Below are 22,495 nucleotides of genomic sequence, written 5' to 3'. Positions count from 1 at the left end.
AGAGTAAGTGCAGGCTGCTCAGGCTTTGCTGCAGCATCAGTTGGCATGCTGGGAATGGGAACAAATCCTTTGAGACTATACTACAGAACCACCAGGAAAGTATAAGATCTGGGACTGGAAGCAGGCCTAATTGGGACACTTGGATACCCCTCTATTGGGGAACAGCTCCCACCAGTGAACACAAGAACCAGGGCTGAGGCAGGCCTTGCTGGACAGGTGGTTGTGCCCATCAGCATAAATATGGGTGGGATATGGTACCGGTCAAGTGAACTAGGCTGCAACTTGTACTCGTGTACAAAAGTCAAATGGGATGTGGGATAGACTAGACAGTCTGCTGCACATGCTGGCAAGCACAGGAACTAGGTGTGGGGATGGGCCTGGTGGGCATTACTGGGGGTTGCTCTGACTAGGCTACAGTTCCCACTGATTTACATGAGCGCCAAGTGTGTGGTGCACAGGGATGGACTGGGCCACAGTATCCATTGATTGGCCAAGAGAGGGGCTGTGGACAGAACTGACCCAGAAACTGCAACTCCCGGGGGGTTGCAGTCACCGCACTAGCTGACACACAAGACTCGGGTCTGGGCTTACCACAGATAAGGTTTCTTTGGGGGCTTCCTCCCCATACTCCCAGACTGGACCACTGGACTCAAAACACCAAGCATAGGGAAAACCACAGCATCTGTGGTCTGACCGTGGAATGCAAGTGTTAGAACTGGGCACCCACACTTGCTAATGGCAGTGCAGTGGATGATATGCCTAGAAGCACATGATAGACATGACAGCTAACTGAAACCCCCAGAGGACGTCTGGTACCATGGCAGAGGATGGAAGACAGAATAAATTGGACAACTCTCCTGGCCAAGCTTTGACAGCAAGGATCCTGGCAAATTGAGTCTCTAAGATGAACTATTTCAGCCAGTGGACCCTGGAAGGATTTCCTCAACCTTGGAGCAATGAAGTCAACAACATGTCAGAAGTGTCAAAATCACAAGCAGTACCCTTGGAACATGCTCCACATCAGGGACCCTGGGATGACATCAAGTGGCCGTCCTGCATCCCTAGGGTGCTGATGCAGTTGGGCTGCTGGAAGTGGCGCTCCTCCCTTCCTTCCCATTTGACCCAGGTACAGGAAGAAAACAAAACAAGAAAAGAAAGAAAGTGAGAGAGTGAGAGACAGTGAGAGAAAGAGAGACAGTGAAAGAGACAATGAGAGAAAGAAAGAAACATAAAGAAAGAAAGAAAGAATTATACACCAAAGCAAAAAAATCCTACTTTCATTGTAAAAATTTGAATTCTACTAGAAACATTCAACAAATATCTGAATAAAAAATTGAAATAAAACAGGACCAACTCATTACCAGTAATAATAACATCGAATGTAAATGGACTAAATTCTGAGAAGCACAGATTAGATGAATCAATTTAAAAATAATAATAAAAGGACACAATAATATGTAAAGGCGGCCCACAAGAAACAAAATTCGTCTGCAAAAATGCAAAGTATAAGTGAAAGAATGCAAAACCACAATAAGACTGGCATGGGAGCCTATTGGCTAAAGGCCTCGCCTTCAATGCACCAGGATCCTATATGGATGCCACTTCATATCCTTGCTGCTCTATTTCCCATCCAGCTCCCTGCACTTGAAGATAGCAAACTGTGGCCACCTGGAGAATGAACCAACAGATGGAAGATCTTTGTCTCTTCTTCTCTTTGTAAACCTGACTTTCCAATAAAAAGCAAACAAAAAGATTTTTTTAATTTGCTCTTTTTGTTGCAAAGTCAGATATACACAGAAGAGATGAGAAAGAGAAGATTTTTCCATCCAATGATTCACTCCCCAGGTGACCACAACCGCCAGTGCTGTGCAGATCCAAAGCCAGGAACCAAGAACTTTCTCCAGGTCTCTTATGAGGGTGCAGGGTCCCAATGCTCTGGGCTGTACTCTCAACGGTTTCCCAGGCCACCAGCAGGAAGCTGGATGAGAAGTGGGGCTGCTGGGATCAGAACCAGTGCCAATATGGGATCCCAGCATGTTCAAGGCAAGGACTTAACTGCCTCGCCACTTCCCCTGGACTAAAAATAAATAAATCTAAAAAAAAAGCAAAAAGATACTCCAGGTAAATACAAATTGAAAATGAGCAGGGATTAACCATGCTTATCATAAACAAAGTAAACTTTAAGACAAAAATGGTTAACGAGACCATGATCCTACACAATGATAATGAAATCAATTTAACACACAATATAACCACTGCAAATACATATACCCCGAATGCTAGAGCACCATTTGATAAACAGAAATTTAGTCGCTCTAAAAGGAGACTTAAGTTGTAATAATATCAGGTTAATTCAAACTCCACTTTCATCTATGAACAAATCAACAAGACAAAAAAGTCAACCAAGAAATAACAAACTCAATACACACAAGGACCAAGTGGAGCCTGCTCCTGTCAGCAGAGCCAGTAATTTGGACAGGGAGAGGGTCTGAGGATGAAGCACCAAGAGAACAGTCATGGTGGAAGTCTCTCCAAAGCCTCCCTTTATTCCTTCTTTTATTTTCTTTCCCCCAAGTCCTTTAGCCAGACAACAGCATGCCAATGAGTCCCATTAGTCCAGGTGCTTTTAGCCACAACCCCATTTCCTGTTACTGCTCAGCTTAACCAGTGCTAATTAACTCCTTCCCCACAACAGACCCAACACACTTGTACACTATCCCACCTCACACTTGTAGAATGCACATCCTTTTCATCAGCACATAGAACAATAAGTAGGCCAAAAAAACAATTTTCAAGAAATTAAAAAACACTGGCTCCTGTCTTAGATCTGGCTAGGCTCAGCTTTTACAGCCACTGGAAGAGTGAACAAGTAGATGGGATGGAAAATCTCTTCATCTTGGCCACTCTCTCTGTCACTCTTCATTTCAAATACATACAATTAATTTTTTAAAAAATCACATGAATGAGACACAAAAGAGAAAACAATGGTTGCTACAGAAATAGAGTCAGTCAGAACTATTATCAACATATACCCACAAATCAGGAAATCTGGTGAAACTGATAAATCTACAGGAACATGCAATTTACCAAAATTGAGTAACAAACACATAGAACACTTGAACAAATAACTGGTAATGCAATAGCTCAGGACCAAATGCCTTCACTAATGACTTCTCCCAAACCTCCAAGAAACAGCTAATACCAGTTCTTGTCAAACTGTTTTGAATTACTCCAGTAGTATTTTGATAGGCCAACAGGCTCTTTCTTGGCTGAGAAAGAACTTGATGAGAACAATCCCAGTCACAGTAGCTACAGAAATACACACAGGGGCGGGAGCAGTGAAGCAGGCTGATCCTCTGCTGCAGCACTGGCATCCCATATGGGCACTGGCTCATGTCCTGGCTGCTTCACTTCCCAACCCAGTGACTGGGAAAGCAGTGGAGAATGGCCCAGGTCTTGGAAACCTGCACCCATATGGGAGACAAGGAAGGAGTTCCTAGCTCCCAGCCTCACAATGGCCCAGCTCTGGCCACTGCAGACATTTGGAATGGAAACTCTATGTAACTCTGCCTTTCCAAGTAAAATAATTTCTTTCAAAAATACATACAAAAAATACATACATATACACCCTGGCACAAATTTAAGGATGAAAAGAGATTTGCAATGAAAATTAAGAAAACACTGAAGAAAAACCTGAAGATACCCAACAACAAAATGAAAACAATGGCAAAGAAAGAAAGAAAGAAGGAGAGAGAGAGAAACGAAGAAAGAATGGAAGGAAAGAAAAACATAAGTATCATCACTCTGTCCCAGGGTCTGCACTGGCAGCAAGTCTGACTCAAGAGATGAAGCCAGCAAGCAAACAGTCACTCTGATGTTGGAAGGAGGTCACTATGTTAGCCACCATGTTAAGCGCTAGCTCCCTAAATCACATTTTTTTAAAATGATGATGTTACATGGTTGATTGGGGTGGGAAGGATTGAGGGTTAGGGGAAAGTGGGTGAGATCATTGTTTGCAAGTTTCCTTTTCTTCCTCCTGTCTCTGGGGGCAAGGGAGGAGATGAGAAGAGAAGCTGCACTCGGCTTCCAACTGCCTCAATACCTGGGGTGGGGAATGGCCACCCAATATCATACCAGGGTCCCAATGGGAAGCATGCTCTGAAGGTTGTGCTCAAGTGGTTTCAATAGTTTTGAAATGCTGTTAGTTTTGTTGCCTCAAGGATGAGGAAATCCGTCCAAGGACCATTGGCTGACACAGTCCACCTTAGAGTTTCCATTCGCCCAGATATATGCTGTCAACACTTGGCTGGGCTAGTTGTACAGTTTGCTTTACCCTCCTTCCTCTGCTGTGGTAGCAGATGTCCACTGCACTTCCCAGTGGACTGGCATATCCTCCATGTGCACCTGGGTATGCCATCCATTACTCTGCCTTAGCTATTGTAGAGGCCCACTTCTGATACTTGCACTCCACAGTCAGTCCACTGGTCCTAGGATTCAACACACGGTTGGAATTCGGAGTGCAGTGGTTCAGTTGGGTGAATCCCACAGAGACTTCGTCTCTGCTGAACCCAGACCTGACTCTGTGTGTGCTTGCCAGTACAGGGTCTGGCTTAGTCTGACAACACATCAGGCTGTGCTGGGTCAGTTCTGTGTCAAGCCCATCTCTTACACAAACCAATGGATGCTTCATCCAGCCCAACCCAGCCCACTACACATTTGATCCTCAAACATACCAGCAGGAACTGTAGCCTAGTCAGAGTGACCCCCCAAAATCACCATCAATGTACTTCTCACTATGTGCAGCAGACTGCTCCTGTCTGACACACATCCCATTCAGCTCTTGTATACATCAATGGGCGTTTTAGCCTAGTTCAACCCAACAAACACTGTTATCAGCCCACACTCATTCCAGTAGATGCCACTGCTTGGCCAGACAGTCCCACCCGCAGTCCTTCTTCTCACATTTACCTGTAGGAGTCGCAGCTCATTAGAGAGGAGCCCAAGTTTCCCTACTGGGAGATCTTGCACTCTCCTGGTGGTTCTACAGTCTAGCTTGACAGGAGTTGAACTTATCCCAGCATTTGCCAGCCCTGACGAGTGGCAAAGCCTGGGCAGCCTGCACTTCTTCTGGCTCCTGCATGCACAGTGTTTATAGACACCCAGCCTTGCTGCCTTTCCCAGCTCACATGCAGCCCTATGGGTATTGGTCTGGCCTGGTCTGCCCTCAGTCCCAGTTCTCACTCCCACCAGTACGAACCCCTGCTGCCACCCTATCACGCTAACCCACCTCTCCCTGGTCTCACATGTACTGGCGGGTGCTGCAGCCTGGTATGGCATGGTCTGCCTCACCTTGGCATTTGTCAGCTGATGCTGCAGCCTGGCCTGGCATGTCGTGTGCCTAATTCCAGCTCATGCTGGTGGGAACTGCAGCCTAGCCTAGCCTAGCCAGCCCTCAGTCACAATCCTAAATGTGAACTGGCTGCTGTTACAGCCCGACTAGGCCTGTCTTGCACCCTGTCCTGGTTCTCAGATCTGCCCGTGGCTGCCAAGAACGGGGCCAGCCTGGCCTGCCCCCATATCTGAGCCACAGGTATGCTGGTGGGTACTGTAATCGGGCCTGGGCTGGGCTGCTCCCTGCCCTGGTTCTTGTGCTTACCTGCAGGGACTGTGTCCTGACGGAGATGTTCCCCAAGCTCCTCGATATCGGGTCTCCTCCGAGTTCTTTCAGAAAAGCAGAAATTACACCATCACACGTGTGTTCTCAAGTAGTCGGAGGTGTCCTGGCTTGAAGAAAAGATGAGACTTGCAGTTAGATGACGATACTTGAAGCAGGAAAAAGTTGACATAGTGGCAGACTACCCATACTTCATGTATGATTAGATAAGGGCATAATATGCAACAGAGAAGTTAGGATAAGTTGACTTGAATTTGAAAAAGAAAATCTCAAGGAGTTACTTTGGGATGAAACCATCATCCTCACTGCTAACACTCTCCTTAGGGATCCACACAAATGAATCATTGCAACTAAGGAAATCCAAATGCATGGAGTATCTCAATGCAGCAATGAACAACGTCCTCAGGTAAGATGAATTTAAACAAACAAACAAAAAAATCTTTCCAAAGCAGCTGGAAGACGGCCTCAGTGCTTGGGCCCTACCACCCTCAAGGCAGACCCTGATGAAGTTCCTGACTTGGGCCTGGTCCAGCCCTGATCTTTGAGCCATTCGGGAACCACAGGGCAGCTGGGACTGAACCCCCTGCACAAACCTGGGATGCTGGTGTCCCAGGGGAGCTGCACCAAAAGCCAGGCCACTTAACCCCGCCCCTTTCTTGTGTGTCTGCACTTCTCTAGTCGAAGTTGCTAGTTGCCTGCCTGCTGTTTGTGGTCCTTAATGGCTGATAAAAGGGTAAGCTTTCCCAGGCCTCAAGCACGGAGCTGGATGGGAAGTGGAGCAGCCGGGATCTGAACCAGTCCTCATGTGGGATGCTGGCACTTGAAGGCAGAGGTTTAGCTTGTTGAACTGCCAAGCCAGTCTCACTATTTTATCTTCTTACTAAAAAATCAAAAAACAAAACAAACCAGAAGAAACAAAAGAAACAGACAAATGTGTGTTAGTGCCGGCCTTAACCTACTGCTCAGTCCAAAGGGAGCTTCCACCTAGAGTGGACACAAACCCCACCCACAGCAAGGACACAGTCCGAGCCTAAGCAGCCTGCCATAGGATTCTGCTTTAATGCGGTCGAACTTCCAAAGATTTCTCAAAAACTATCAACGGAGTATATAACAAGTGACTGGAAAGAACAATTGTTTAAAGTTAATGCCGTCAATGATCTTATACAAATCTTACTAGAATGACACTATGTAAGTCTACAAAACCAAAAACCAAAACTGGAATGCATGCAAGCATCTGTTTTCTGCATTTCAGAATTTTAAGGCTGTTTTCCCTGTGAAAATTCAAAAAGCACCTTGCAAGTCCAGATCTTACACAATTTGCATTAGATCAGCACATAAAGTTCGTTCATTGAAATGTATGTATGCATGTCAGTCTTTAAATTCATACATTCTTTGTAAAAATTAAGGATTAACTGATAATATTTATTACTTTCACTGATTTGAAAATGAGAAAGGTAACTCCTGCTTGCTGATTAATTCCCCAGAGTGGGCGTAACCAACGCCAGGAGCCTGGAAGTCCCTCTGAATTTCCCATAGAGGTTGCAGGGGTCCAAGCACCTGAACCATCATCCATTGCCTCCCAGGATGCCTTAGCAAGAAGCTGGATCAAAAGGAGTGTGCCCAGGGCCCAGTGCAGTAGCCTAATGGCTAAAGTCCTTACTTTGCACCAGGATCCCATGTGTGTACCCGTTTGCATCCTGGCTGCTCCACTTCCCTTCCAGCTTCCTGCTTGGAGGACAGACCAAAGCCTTGGGACCCTGCAGCCACATGGGAGACCTGGAAGATGCTCCTGGCTCCTGCCTTTGAATCAGCACAGCTCCAGCTGTTGTGGCCACTTGGGGAGTGACCCAGCAGATAGGTGATCTTTCTGTCTCTCCTTCTCTCTGTAATTCTGTCTTTCCAATCAAAATAAATAAATACTTTTTAAAAAATGTAGAGCACCCAGGACTCCAATTGCACTCTTGAGATGGGATGCAGATATCTCAAATGGTAACTAACCTTGCTGCACCAAAATAAGCCTTTGCTTGGTAGTGACTTAAGGACAACGTCTTTAAAAAGCATAAGATTTGTCAATGTATATAGGAAATATTATTTCAACTAAAATGTTATTAGATTCCTTTAGGTGTAAATCAATTCGACACAAAATGAAAACACATTTGTAGTATCAAGTTAGTGTGAAAATAGAAAAACAACTTAGACAAGTTGAATGAGGCAGTTTGTTAAGAAGGAAAAAGCCCCAGCTCAAAAACCTCAGCACACTGTTGAAGGAAAACAAAGAGAAGGGAGGAACAAAAACAGCTTCACTGGCTACAAAAGTTGCCTGTCTTCCTGGAAACTTTTAGCTGTCTGCCATGCAGAGAGTCTGGGCTGATGTCATTGGCTGAGGCCCACCTGCTTGTTACAAAGTTTCCAAGCACAGGGATATTGCAGTCCACCCTCCCCCAGGCCACATTTCCTCTTCCCAGTAACAGAAAGATAGAGAAAGAGTAGGAGTGGACCCCCCCCCCACCACCACCTGGCCAGTTTGGAGAACCAAGACATTTTAGGAGACCTAATTAATGACGACCTTCCTGCCCCCCAATTCAAGCTTCTCTGTTTCCATGCAATTCTAAGTAACGAGTCAGGGTCTTCTCTCAAAAAACCTACACCTCCAGGTTCTGCAAAAATATGGGCCAATCCAGTGCTGTGGCTGAGGTGCTGAGCCATGCAACAGCTGGCAGAGCAAAAAAGACAAGCATGGCCTGTCCTTGAAAACTGGGTTTATGAGAGGTTTTATAAGAAGCTCCCCTATCAGACAGAAGATCTTCCTCTCTGTCTTTCCTCCTCTCTGTATATCTGCTTTTCAATAAAAATAAATAAATCATTTAAAAAATATATTGGGATCTTTCTCCCTCCCTTAGGCAACAACCTCAACATTAAACACACAAACAAAAATCTCCCCTTGGTGCATCTTCAAACCTTAAAGCGATACTCTCTTCTAGGGAGGCAGAGGAGCAGATCCGTGCTGCCCACATTCACAGGCTAAGAAACTCAGCTGCGAGCTGCCAGAGGCTCGGAACTTAGGGAGTTCCCAGGTGCATTTGAGGCGTCTGCCCAGTCTGCACGTGTGTGAGGTCCACATGGAAACAGAACTGCTGGCACTGAGGTCTCACTCCCTCTTTCCGATCTTTGTTGGGAAGAGGCTCACTCATTGCAGACACACCCTGACTTGAGGCAGAGGGCCCCTCCCTGCCATCAGTTACCAAGGGTCCAGGGAGGAGCCACGACTCTGCCTTGCTTGGCTCTGCTTCTGCTCAGGCCAGCTGGAGTCCACCTTCTGCAGCCCTGGACCTTCCTGACCCGCCCCGCACTGCCCTGCCCCGGGTGCATCTCTGGTCCTCGCCCTAGAGTTCAGACGGTTCCATATCCTGCTGTGGTCCCCAGCCCTTGGTTCCAGTAGGCACGGTCCACTTGCGGCAGCATGAACAGCAGCCATGTTGTGTACAGCGGCTGGCTGAGAAGAAGTTGGTGTGCTGTGTGAGTGACAGCAGGGAGGTGGGATGGGATGGGGTGGTGGTGGGTGCTCTGGTAGAGGACACCCAGGCATCTGCGGAAACAAGAGGCGGCAGGTGGGCGCCTGGCAGCCCGCCCCCAGCCTGCTCCCTGGTTAGGGGAAGTTAGTCTGTGGAGACCATAGAAGGCACCTCCTGGGTTGGGGACAGAGGGAACCCTGTAGGGCTTGCTGTCCTCTGCTGCCTCTAGGCCTCAGCACCAGAGTTCCCCATGGGTTTCCCTACAAGGAAAGGGTTTGGAAAAGGGAGCCCCACGTTCATCTCAAGAAGTTTGAGTCTGGGGCCCGGTGCATTGGCGCAGTGGTGAAGGTCCTCACCTTGCACGCCCGGGATCCCATATGGGCGCCGGTTCTAATCCTGGCGGCCGCACTTCCCATCCAGCTCCCTGCCTGTGGCCTGGGAAAGCAGTCAAGGACGGCCCAAACCTTTGGGACCCTGCACCCACATGGGAGACCCGGAAGAGACTCCTGGCATGGGATCGGCATAGCATCATCGGCCGCTGCGTCGGATGGAAGATCTTCCTCTCTGTCTCTCCTCTCTGTATATCTGCCTTTCCAATAAAAATAAAATAAATCTTTAAAAAAAAAAAAAAAAAAGAAGCTTGAGTCTGAACCCGGAAGCTGTCCATCTTACTGACTGTGGTCCAGGCACTGACCTCACGGGGGCTGGAGTCCTCAGTCCAGGCGGGAGCTGCACCTTTGCCTCCTTCCCAGAGCCCAGGGAAGCCTGGCTGCTGTCCTGAGCCTGCCATTGGTGGGCTCTCTCTACCTGCACCCTTGTCGTCCTTCCTGTTGGGAAGCCTGCTCTTATGGTCCATTCATGTTCCATCCCACCTTATTCCTGCTGTAAATGTGTTTATGGTCCCAGGGAACCATCCACTGCCCTTGCAGTCCGGGACATGTCCCTGGGACAGCAGATGGCATCAGTGCTGTCACCTGTGGCTGGACCCTTCCTTCTCCCACTCGCATCGCTCCTACATGTGACTTGAATAGCCGGCCACTCCCCTTAGTCCTTTGCTGCTTATTGTAATCCTCTATGAGAGGCAAAGTTGCTTGCCTGGGATTATTATTTATTTTGGTTTTAGACAATTTTAGAGGAATACCTGGTTATAATAAACAGTAATGGGACATCTGTGTTCCCTTTAGCACCCAGTTTTCACTGGGTGGGTCTCTCCTGCACAGCTAACACAGTATCACAAGTGGGATGCTGAGCGTGATGCAGGCGAGGGAGAGATGTCCACCAGCAGTGAATTTCTTCTTTTGTGCTCCAGTCACACCCACTACCATTTTTTAAAAAGTTTATTTTATTTTTATTGGAATGTCAGATATACAGAGAGGAGGAGAGACAGAGAAAAGATCTACCATCTGCTGGTTCACTCCCCAAGTAGACTCAATGGCTGGAGTGGAGCTGATCCAAAGCCAGGAGCCAGGAGCTTCTTTTGGATCTCCCATGTGGGTGCAGGGTTCCAAGGCTTTGGCCATTCTTGACTGCTTTCTCAGGCCACAAGCAGGGAGCCGGGTGGGAAGAGAGGTCGCTGGGACGCAAACCAGCACTCCTTCAGGATCCCAGCTCGTGCAAGGCAAGGACTTGAGCCATTAGGCTACTGCTTCGGGCCCACCACTACCATTTTCAATATGTATATATATACACATAAATACACACACACACACACATATATATATACGTATATACAGCTAGATAGATAGATTTTACTTAGAAAAATTACAGAGAGAGATGGGGAGAGCTGAGAAAGAGATCTTCCATTTGCTGGTGCATTATCCAAGTGGCCACTTAAGTCACTCCAAAACCAGGAGCCAGGAGCTTCTTCTGGGTCTCCCATGTGGATACAGGGTCCCAAGGCTATGGGCTGCTGCTTTCCCAAGGCACAAGCAGGGGGCTGGATCAGAAGTAGAGTGGCCAAGACCACTCAGGGCCCATGGGGATGCTGGTGCCATTGTGCCAACTCAGCTGATCATATTTGAAAATGATGATTTCCAGGCCCAGCATGGTAGCCTAGTCGCTAAAAGATCTCGCCTTGCAAAAGCCGGGATCCCATATAGGTGTCGGTTCGCATCTCCACAGCCCTGCTTTCCATCCAGCTCCATGCTTGTGGCCTGAGAAAACAGATGAGGATGGCCCAAAGCCTTGGGACCCTGCACCTGCATGGGAGACCTGGAATAAGTTCCTGGCTCCTGGCTTTGGATCAGCTCGGCTCCTGCTGTTGTACCCACTTGGGGAATGAATCATCAGATGGAACATCATCCTCTCTGTCGCTCCTCCTCTCTATATAACTGACTTTCCAACAAAAAGATAAATCTTTTAAAAAGAGAGAGAAATGATTTCCAAGCGTGTGTCCTCTTTGCTCAGAAGTCTCCTGTTCATTTTTGTTGTTCAATATGTGATTAGAAGTATTTTCTCCCAGTCTTCATCCAAGTAACTGGTTCTCTCATGGAGCAAACGTGTTTCATTTTCATGAGATCTACTTGTTTGCTTCATAGATTGTACACTCCTGAGGCAACCTAAGAGGATGCTTTGCAGACCAAAGTCTCAAGCTTTTCTCCTGGCTTCTCCCAAACCGTATCTGTGTATTTGTCTCTGAGTATATGATTTCTTTGCACCGTTTCATTTTATTTTTCTTTTTAAAGCTTTATTTATTTTGTTAGAAAGGCAGATTTATAGAGAGAGGGAGAGAGAAAGATGTTCTGTCTGCTGGTTCACTCTCCCAGTGGCTCAACAGCCAGAGCTGAGCCAATCTGAGGCCAGGAGCCAGGATCTTCCTCCGGGTCTCCCATACAGGTGCAGGGTTCCAAGGCCTTGAGCCATCCTCCACTGCTTACTCAGGCCACAAGCAGAGAGCTGGCTTGAACATGGAGCAGCCAGGATAAGAACCAGCACCCATATGGCATGTCAGCACTCACAGGCAGAGGATCATCCAGTTGAGCCGTTGCACTGGCCACTACATTAGTTTTAATGTAAGATAGGAGAATTATACTGGGTTCTTTGTTTCCTTTTTATTTTCCCCAATGGGTGCTCAGTTTGTACAGCACCAATATTGCACAAAATAATCATATGGCCATATTTGTGTGGAGGAACGAATGAGTTCTGTGTTTCAGTCCACTGTTGCATGTTTCCCTGTCTCTGCCCATGTCACATTGCCTTGACAGCTGCAGCTATGGGATTAGAAATATGGTCGGCTCCCTCCTCCCCTTTCTCCATCTTTATTTCAAGGGACTTAGCTGTTCTACTTCCTCTTCTTTGCAGGACACATTTCAGAGTAACAGTAGGTCTAGACAAAATCCTGGACACAGGCCTGGAGGAAGTGCAGCTTTGTCCTGTGTAGCAGCCAGGAGAGCAGCGACCCAGGGTTTCTGGAATACTACAAGAATGCCCGCTCCAAGAAGCCACTGCGCATCATCAGCCTGTGCCACTGTGAGCAGGTGGATGCGGGCGTGAGCTTCAACAGGAAGATCTGCCAAAGAGTTTTGTGTCCGACATCAGGATCAGGGAGCGCACCTTTTACCTGGTGGCTGAGGCGAAGGAGGACATGTGTCTGTGGGTGTGGAACATCTGCCATGTCTGTGGCTTCAGGCGTGCTGTGGAGAACACAGGTAGGAGACACACATGGCCCTTTCCAGAAGGTCTGAGCCGGAACCCTAGGAGTCCCTGTGTGAGATCAGGCTCTCACAAGCCGTCCTCCTGGGCAGAGGAGGAATCAGCTGGGGGTGGGAGGCAGGCAGGTGTGGGAGGAACACCTGGTGCTCCATAAGCTTGGGAGGCCAAGAAGCTGGAGGTGGTGAAGGGACTGATGTGCTTCCAATATGTTCTCCAAGCATCTTGGCACCAACAGCTCGCACCCTGTACCTGTCACCTGCCTCCCACCCCCCAGGAAGCTCCCATCTGCCACTTCCTCCTCTGGTCCCCCTCTGCGTGGCCCATCTTGCCCAGGTAAACTTGACCATGTCTTTGTGGTTGCATGTTTGGCCATGGATGTAGAACCCAGTGTGCCTTAATGTTCACTTGGGAGAGAAGGGCAGGGGAGGACTTATTGATGGACACATGGGTTTTGATAACTTGCAGACAGGAGAGCTGGGCTGTGTTGGGGCTCATCCCCAACTCTCTGGGTTGGCTGAGCAGAGCATTTTCTCAGGGCAGTGATTGGGAGCCTGCCTGGTCTCACACCAGAATGTAGGAGGAGCATTTAAACCACAGTGGTTCCAAAGATTCACCCTGGGTCAGCAAATGAGTCTCAATGTGTGGGACTCCAGGCCACGGTCTGCTTAGAGCTCTGCTGTGGGCAGCAGGGGTGCATGCACAGGTCAAGTTTTCTGTAAAGACTTTAGACCCTGAACACTCACAATTTCCCATTCCTGTTTAAACAAAAGCAGTTTCTTTTTTTTGCAATCCTGGGCCCTGCATGGTAGACTAGCAGCTAAATCCTTGCCTTGAAAGTGCTGGGATTCCATGTGGGCGCTGGTTCTAATCCTAACGGCTCTGCTTCCCATCCAGCTCCGTGTTTGTGGCCTGGGAAAGCTGTTGAGGACGGCCAAAACCCTGGGACCCAGCACCCGTATGGGAAGCTCGGAGGCGGTTCCGGGCTCCTGGCTTCGGATCAGTTCTGCTTCAGCCATTTCAGCCACTGGGAGTGAGTGAGTAGATGGAATATCTTCCCCTCTGTTTCTCCTCCTCTATATACATCTGCCTTTGCAATAAAAATAAATAAATCTTTAAAAACAATTTTACAATCCTTTAGAAACGTAAAACCTATTCGTAGCTGACAAGGAGCAGGACCTTAACCTGGAACTTGCTAGAATGGGATTCTTTGACCCCGCCCCGGGTGTACTAGGTGAGAAGCCCCTGTGGAAGACTCATCCATAGAAGCAGCAAGGTCAAACAGGTGCGCTGCTGCATGGGAGAAACAAGGGATGAGACTTGATGCTCCGAGTGGGATTTCAAAGCGTGGAGAGCAGCTTATGGCTGGAAAACAGGCTTTCCAAAACATCCCTTTAACAATGGCCACAAAAATAAAATAGGAGATTTTACCAAAAGCTGTGTCCTAGGTCATTCACAGGCACTGGGAACACGTGGCTGAGGAGATGAAAGCCTAGCCCTTCCAATGGGGAGACACACGGTACAGGGCAGGTTGTTGTGTGTGGTCATTGTGTCAGTCCTCCCCATGATGGCCCCGATTTGGGCCTATATGTCATCACCTCACAGGCTGGGTGGTTGAGAACCAGACAAGTGCATGCAATGCATCATGCCTTAAGACTCCACTCCCAGAGGGTGTGGGGAAAACTGTGTAGATAAGGATGGGCTGGGGAGGGGAAGCATTGGGGAGGTGGGTGTGTCAGAGAGGCGGGTGGTCTTTGGGAACAGCTGCAGACCCCTGGATGCTGCCAACATTCCTGCAGAAGGCACAGTCCTGGCCTCATGATGCACCCAGGACCCCATGTCACAAAGGCAGTGTGGCCTTGAAGGCAGCGCTGATGACAACCAGTGCCACCAGGGAGGATGTAGACACAGCTCCCAAGGCTGCAGACAACAAGCTGGCCTTGACACTGCAGGGAGCCTCCCTGTGCTGAGGGCTCAGAGAATGCAGAGAAGGATGGCGAGCACCTCCTCTCTAGCCTTGTGCACAGCCAGGACTACCCCCCTACTCAGAGAGACCCAATGGGAGGATGTCACCTCCACATGCAGTGTTTGCTTCCTGGGACGCCTGCCACAGGGGAGCGACAGTGGCCTCCTGCTCCATCCATAGAGCCCTCCCTCTCACCCACAGGTGCCCTACGCAGTCACAGCCCCTGCCCTTCTTCCCCAGAGCAGCTAAGCAGCACAAGTCCAGGTCCCCAGGTCCTGGGGATTACAGCCGGGCCCCTGTGTCCCCTCCCCAGCCCACCTGGTTCCAGCAGTACCTCAGGAGCACCTCACTGCACACCTGTGTGGAGTCAGAGCCAGAAGTGCATGGAGGGGACTGCAGAGGCTGCTGGTGGGTGAGTGGCCTCTCCCAGGCCTGCTGGCCAGGCTCTGGTTTCTAATTTTTAAACCCAAGGGAGTAAATTTAATCCTATTTATTTATGTTTATGAAACCTTGCAATTCTCAGTGTTGACACAAAATAACAGCTGGGCTCTGCATAAACTGTTGATGATGAAAAATTGTGCTTTATATCGATTGTAAGGGACTTAGCATGAAAGGTGTCAGATGCTAAAATTGCAGAATTACATGAATGATTTCATTGTCCTTGTTGGCTTAAAAATTTCAAAAGGAACACAATGCTTGAACTTGAAGATGTCTTGTCAAGTACCCAAATCAGCAACAACAACAAAAAATCAATAGACAGAAATAAAATCAGGTGAAGAAAGCATTAAGCCCTTGGGACATTCTGAAGTGAGAGAATTCCCAACTTTGGAATTCCCAAGGGGGAAGAAAGGACCAATGGCCACAGTAAAGTAATAACACAATTGCTGAACATCCCCCCAATCTCGAGAGAGAGATAGATCCCCATGGAACAGAGACACTAGGAACCCAAGCAGACAGCATCAACAAAGACGTTCACCTTGCAACACCCTAACAAAAGTCTCAAGGTACAGAAGAAAGAAGATGCCAAATTTGCAAGAGACAAGTGTCCTGGCACCTTTAAGTGAGCTCACATTAGGTTACCACAGGGTTTTCAATAGGAACCTTAGGGCCAGTGGGGAATAGAACAGCATCTCATGTTCTGAAACAGCTAACCAAGAAGCTTTCTTTAATCAGTAATAGAGAAATATGTTTCCAAAAGCTGAAGAAATGCTTTATCACCAGCCTGACTTTATAAAAATACTTCAGGAGGTCTGACAGAAGGAAACAAAAAGAGAAAAACATGTACAATTCCCACCTGCGCTGGCAGAACAATAAAATGCATTGAGTAGAAACAATGTTTTTGACGATGTGATCAGTTATTGCCTACCAATAATATCCTCAATTTCATGCTCTAGGTTCACCAAGTGAAAGAAACGATTGTCTTACTTTTGAATTAAAAAAAAGCCGAAACAGACCCAACAATGCGGGTTTCTTATAAGAAACACAGTTCGGGGCATGGTGCGGTGGCCTAGTGGCTAAAGTTCTAGCCCTGAACGCACCGGGATCCCATATGGATGCTGGTTTTAATCCCGGCAGCTCCATTTCCCATCCAGCTCCCTGCCTGTGGCCTGGGAGAGTGGTCGAGGACGGCCCAAAGCCTTGGAACCTGCACCCGTGTGGGAGACCTGGAGGAGGTTCCTGGCTCCTGGCTTCAGGTCGGCACCGCACCGGGTGTTGCAGTCACTTGGGGAGTGAATCATAGGACGGAAGATCTTCCTCTCTGTCTCTCATCTCTGTATATCTGACTTTCCAATAAAAATAAATAAATCTTAAAAAAAAAAAAACTACAAGAACACAGTTCTGTACAAAGAGTCCATGCAGATGGGAACCAAAAGCAGACAGAAGAAGATGCACATTTATCAGACCAACACTGTAACAAAGGCCATAGAAGACCACTACACAGTGATAAAGGGATCCAGGCACTTGAAGGCAGCTATTTAGCATGCAGAACTGCCATGCTGGCCTCACATTTTCATTTCCTTATGAAAAACAAACAACAACAACAACAACAAAACACAGACAAATGGGTATTGCTGCCAGCCTTATTCTACTGACTAGTACAAAGTGAGCTTCCACCTAGAGTGGACACAAACCCCACCCACAGCAAGGACACAGTTGTAGCCGAAGCAGCCTGCCATGAGATTTTTCTTTACCAAAGTCTAACTTCCACAGATTTCTCAGAAACTACCAAGGGTGCATAAAACAAGTGTCTGAAAAGAACAACCTTTTTTTTTTTTTTTTAATGGAGAGTCAGATATACAGAGAGGAACAGAGACACACAGAAAGATCTTCCATCACTGACTCACTCTCCAAGCAGCTGCAACAGCCAGAGCTGAGCAGATCCAAAGCCAGGAACCCAGAGCCTCGTCTGGGTCTCCCTGGCAGACACAGGGTCCCAAGGCTTTGGGTGGTCCTCAACTGCCTTCCCAGGCTGCAAGCAGGGAGCTGGCTTGGAAGTGGGGCTGCTGGGATGTAAACTGGCACCCGTATGTGATCCTGGTACAGGCAAGGCAAGGACTTTACCTGCTAGACCGCCGCACTGCCCCCGGAAAGAACGACTTTTTAAAATTGATACAGTAAGTCTTCCCGCGTGGACGGCGGGTGTGGTGTGGCATTGTCCCTCTGGCATTGTCCCTGCCTCCCTGTTGCAGGTTTTAGAGTGGTAGTGGTAGTGGCTTCTGCAGAGGCGGGCTCCTGTGATTTCTAGCAGGCATTTGGGGGACCCAGGTGGGGGTGGGGGCGGCATCCCGGGGCCCCCCTACAGTGGCTCGCAGGCTTCCCCCAGGAGAAGCACCCCTTATAGCCATGGGCGCCTTGTCAGCACTCCCTGGGGCTCTGCCTCCACCTGTGCCCTAACCCTGTCTCACAGCTTGTCCTCTCCTGCCACTTGGATGTCCCTGTCCCCTTCTAAAGGACTCCCCTTCTTGGTCCTGTGCTGGTCGGTCTGTCCTGGTATCCGACTTCTGTAAGATGTGTGTATAAAAGGCAGTGGGCTTTTGGGGGTAAAAAGTACATTTTGTATGAAATCTCTCTGCAAGATTCCAGCTGCTACAGATAAACAGCTCTTACCCTGCCCCCCAAATGGAGCTATTGAGTGGGCATCTGTTAGCATTAAAGGCTAGGCATTTTAGGTAAGGACTACTTTAGGGCCTCAAGGATTTTTTTTTTTTATCCTTAAAGTTTTATTTATGGGTCTGGCACACAGTGGCGAAAGCCCTGGTCTTACACTTGCAAAGGTTCCCACATGGGTGTTGATTCTAGTCCTGGACTCTCTACTTCCCATCCAGCACCCTGCCTGTGGCCTGGGAAAGTAGTAGAGGACTGCCAAAGCCTTGGGACCCTGCACCTGTGTGGGAGACCTGGAAGAAGTTCCTGGCTCCTGGCTTCAGATCGGTTCAGTTGTGGCTGCTTGGGGAATGGACCAGCAGATGCAAGATCTTTGCTTCTGTTTCTCCTTCTCTGTGTAGATCTGGCATTAAAATGAAAATAAATGCATCATTAATAAAAAGTTTTATTTTTATTTGAAAGGCAGAGTTTCCGTGAGGAGAGACAAAATCCACTGGTGCACTCCCCAAACAGCAACGGCCTGAGCTGAGCCCATGTATTACTTCCCTGTTTCAGTGTATTCTGAGATTTGGTGGAATGGAAATTACTTGCATTTTTAAGTTGTTGCACGTGGATAATGCAGCGCATTTCCCAATGTCATTTTCAACTCTGGAAAAGGATTCCAACCAAGTGGATGCTACCCCAGCCATAGATCTGTATCACGGGCATTCTCCCACATTTCGTTATCTTTTAAGAGCCCCTGAATTAAGGAGCATTTCCCTCTTACAGAGCCTAGAATGCTGAGCTCTGGAAAGATCAAATTGTTTCATCATCTAATGGATGGCACACAGAAGCATTCAGCTGTGAAGATCTTATACGCCATGCCATCTCTCACTTGCTGCCCAGCGAATTCGATCTAGTAGTTGCATATCTGCAGTGTTTTTTTTTTTTAAGATTTATTTAATTTATTGGAAAATCAGATTTACAGAGAGAAGAGACAAAGCTCTTCCATCCACTGCTTACTCCGCAAATGACCACTGTGGCCAGAACTGAGCCAGTCTAGAGCCAGGAGCCTCCTGCAGGTCTCCCACATGGGTACAGGGTCGCTAGGCTTTGGGCCATCCCCTACTGCATTCCCAGGCCATAAGCAGGAAGCTGGGTAGCAACTGGATCAGCTGGCACATGAATAAGCACCCATATGGGATGCTACACTTGGAGGTGAAGCATTAGCCAGTTGAGCCATTGTGCCAGAGCTGCATCTGCAGATTTTCAGAAAAAACTATTTCTTTCTTGCTTGGAAAGGCTGAGTGAGACAGAGCTCAAAGCTTCTGGCCTCTGGCTTTGGCCACGCAGAGTGACAGGGGCTGCAGCGGCTGGGCCAGGCAGGCCTGCTGAAGCTATGAGCTTCCTGTGGGTCTTTCATGTAACTAGTTGTTTGTTATATAAAAGCTACATTAACTTGTGGAGATTGTGTTAGTTTTGTTCGCACCCACTGTATTAGATTTCCTTACTGTTTTGAGTCATTTCCCATTTGCTTTCCTATTTTCAGGTTAAAAATATCTATAAATGCTACTAACCATAAATAATGGTCAGCAATGTATACATAATCATGATTTTCATGCCTCTTAGTTTGTTCTCTTTTCTGTTTCACTGGCTGATACAACCAAAACAAAACAAAACAAAACCAACATAGTGACTGAATAGCAGTATCCTCATTGCAGTCTTGGCTTTCATGGAATGCCAGCAGTGGCTCTAGCTTTCAGCTGGGATTCAGGTGGCTTATGTTCAGAGATAATTAATAATTTTCATCAAGAGTAGAGGGTAAATAAAACACAAGCTTTGGAGATGAGGGAGAGAGAACCATAGGTGGTAGAGGTCTAACTTGATTTAATTCTACATGAATAGGCAGTTTTCTGAGCACCACGTATTGAACAGTCTGTTCTTTTTTTAAAAAAGATCTGTTTGAAAGTCAAAGAGAGGAAGAGAAAAGAGAGGATCCCTCCATTCATTGGTTTGCCCCCTGGATGGCTGCAGTGGCCAGCTCTGGGCCAACCCAGGGCCAACCCAGAGCCAGAAGCTTCATCCAGGTCCCCCATATCCGTGGCAGGGACCCAAACACTTGCGCCATCTTCCACCCCTTTTTCTAGGCCATTAGCAGAAAGCTGGATTGGAAGTAGTGCAGCCAGGACATTAACCAGTGCCGACTTGAGATGCCAGTGTTGCAGGTGGCAACTTTTCCTGGTATACCACACATTGTCCCAATGTCCTCATTTTTTAAAAAAGATTTATTTATGCAGGCTGGCACTGTGTCTGAATAGGCTAATCCTCCACTCTTGTGGTGGAGCATCACATATGGGCCCCAGTTGATGTCCCGGTTGCTCCACTTCCAATCTGGCTCTCTGCTTGTGAGGGAAAAGCAGTGGAGGATGGCCCAAGTTTTTGGGACCCTGCACCTGCGAGAGAGACCAGAAGAAGCTACTGGTTCCTGGCTTCAGATCAGCTCAGCTCTGGTCTTTGCAGCCACGTGGGTAGTGAACCAGCAGATGGAAGACCTTCTTCCTCTTGCCTCTTTTTCTCTGTAAATCTGCCTTTTCAATTAAAATAAATAAATCTTAAGAAAGGAAAGGAGGAGTCATGGCGTGCTGGCCTAGCATCTCAAATCCTCGTATTGAACGCATTGGACTCCCACATGGCACTGGTTCTAATCCTTGCAGCCCTGCTTCCCACCCTGCTCCCTGCTTGTGGCCAGGGAATGCAGTCGAGGACAACCCAAAGTTTGGGATTCTGCACGTGCATGGGAGACCGGGAAGAAGTTCCTGGCTCCTGCCTTCAGACTGGTGCAGCTCTAGGCATTGAGGTCACTTGGGGAGTGAATCATCGGACAGAAGATCATCTTTTCTGTCTCTTCTCTGCTTTGTATATCTTGCAATAAAAATAAGACTTAAAAAAAGAAAGAAAGAAAAAGGAAGGAAGGAAGAAGAAAAAAAAGTGGGTTCCCTAACACCCTTCTGAATGGGCTCAGTACAAATGGTCCCACTTTTGTGAGTTAGACACACACACACACACACAGAAAATCCCCTTCTCCACGGGTTCACTCACCATGTGGCCACCATGGCCAGAGCTGAGCTTCTCTGAAGCTGGAGCCAGAAGAACCCTCCAGTTCTCTCATGTGGGTGCAGTGGCACAGGGGCCATCCTCACTGTTTTCTCAGGCCACTAGCAGAAAGCTTGATCAGAAGTGGAGCATCTGGGGAACACAGCAGACAGTTAGAGCCAGCAGGGTGGGGAGGATGGACGGAATCCTCTCCTGTAGCTGCCCTTACTCTGATGAGGTGCACAGTTCTCACGTGTGTCCATGTTGATCTCAACTGCCTCATGCCTTCGGTCTGTTGAACACCTGTTCCCACTCACTTTGCCTGCCAGAGCCCAGTGCTGCCACTCCCGCCTCATCTCATCATTCATCTCGTGTTTTTCTGACACTGAACACGGGCCAAGTCCCCTCCCTCTTAGAGACTCCGCTCCCGTTTTGGCGGTCCTGATCAGGAGGGAGGTATCAGTGCCCTGGCACGAGTGCTGCCCGTCTCAGAGTGAGTTGCGGGAGGCTCTGCCCACGTCTCCCTAGCACTCTGCACAGTACCCAACACTGCTGCACACGCTTTGCTTAGAACAGAAACCACAGAGGTGAAATTAAGAGTATATTTTGATCAGGTTTCCATTTGTTCCAAATAATAGACAAAATGTTTAAACATGGCTTCAGTGGAAAATGATTTTAAATGTGCTGTCACTAGTGGGGTGTCTTGGGGAAGGAACCCAAGGACAGAACTTCATCCCTGGGCCTCCAGCCAGCTTTCCTCCCTTCTCCCCTTTGTCCAGTTTCTCCCAATGCCTTCTTCTTCCCTTTTCTCCTGTCTTTCCTTCCAGTAATGTCCTCCACTCAGGGAATGCAGAATGTCCTGTGAGCCATCTGCAATAGCTGAGATTCATGCACAAAGCCAGCCCCTGGGACCAGGTGCATTCACCCATGGGCCCACCTCGTGTCAGGGCCAGGAACCGGCAGATCAGCCAGCCAGACACCCACTCAGTAACTACTGCTTGTCTGTGGATTTCTGGTTTCTCTGTGAGGAAGGCTTGGCCGTCCTCTCAGAGCCTCCCAGCCTGTGCAGTGATCACAATAGCAGTCACACACTCACACACACACAATGGATGTTGCTGTGTGTGTTCACTCTGGCAGCCAGTCTCCTGCAGTGTCCTGCAGCCACAGAAGGAGCCCAGGGGAACTACCCAGGAGGCCTTTAAGGACCAGGCCTGCTGTGGCTGACATTACACAGTAGATTGGTCTCCTGGCTGGACTTGGCCGCCAGGTACCCTGGAGTCAGGAAAGGGGAGGCAAGACCTTGGGAACCTGCACCCCCATGAGAGACCCAAAAAAAGCCTCTGGCTCCTGGCTGTGGATAGGCCCAGCTCTAACTGTTGCAGCCATTTGGGGAGTGAATTCACAGATGACAGAACTCTTTTCTCTCAGAAGCCCTGCTTTTCAAATAAAAATGAAAAAATTTTAAAAGAAGCCTATGAAAGATGTGTGGGGAAAATGTCAACAAAAGATAATGCATGG

General features: G+C 48.1%; 1 long non-coding RNA gene across 1 annotated transcript; it reads right to left on the bottom strand.

Annotated features, from left to right (window-relative positions):
• Window positions 1–1,969: 1,969 nt before the first annotated feature.
• LOC121149231 lies at window positions 1,970–21,026 on the bottom strand. Its single transcript, XR_005882632.1, has 3 exons — window positions 20,984–21,026; window positions 5,657–5,784; window positions 1,970–1,998 (listed from the first exon to the last, which is right to left on the bottom strand). It is a non-coding gene; the product is annotated as an uncharacterized LOC121149231 (long non-coding RNA).
• Between the last annotated feature and the right edge of the window lie 1,469 nt (window positions 21,027–22,495).

Source organism: Ochotona curzoniae, unplaced genomic scaffold, assembly GCF_017591425.1.
Source record: "Ochotona curzoniae isolate NIBS_2020 unplaced genomic scaffold, NIBS_Ocur_1.0 contig_1927, whole genome shotgun sequence".
NCBI classification, from domain to species: Eukaryota; Metazoa; Chordata; class Mammalia; order Lagomorpha; family Ochotonidae; genus Ochotona; species Ochotona curzoniae.
Note: the sequence above shows the minus strand (reverse complement) of the source record. Positions and strands in the feature narration are given on the sequence as shown.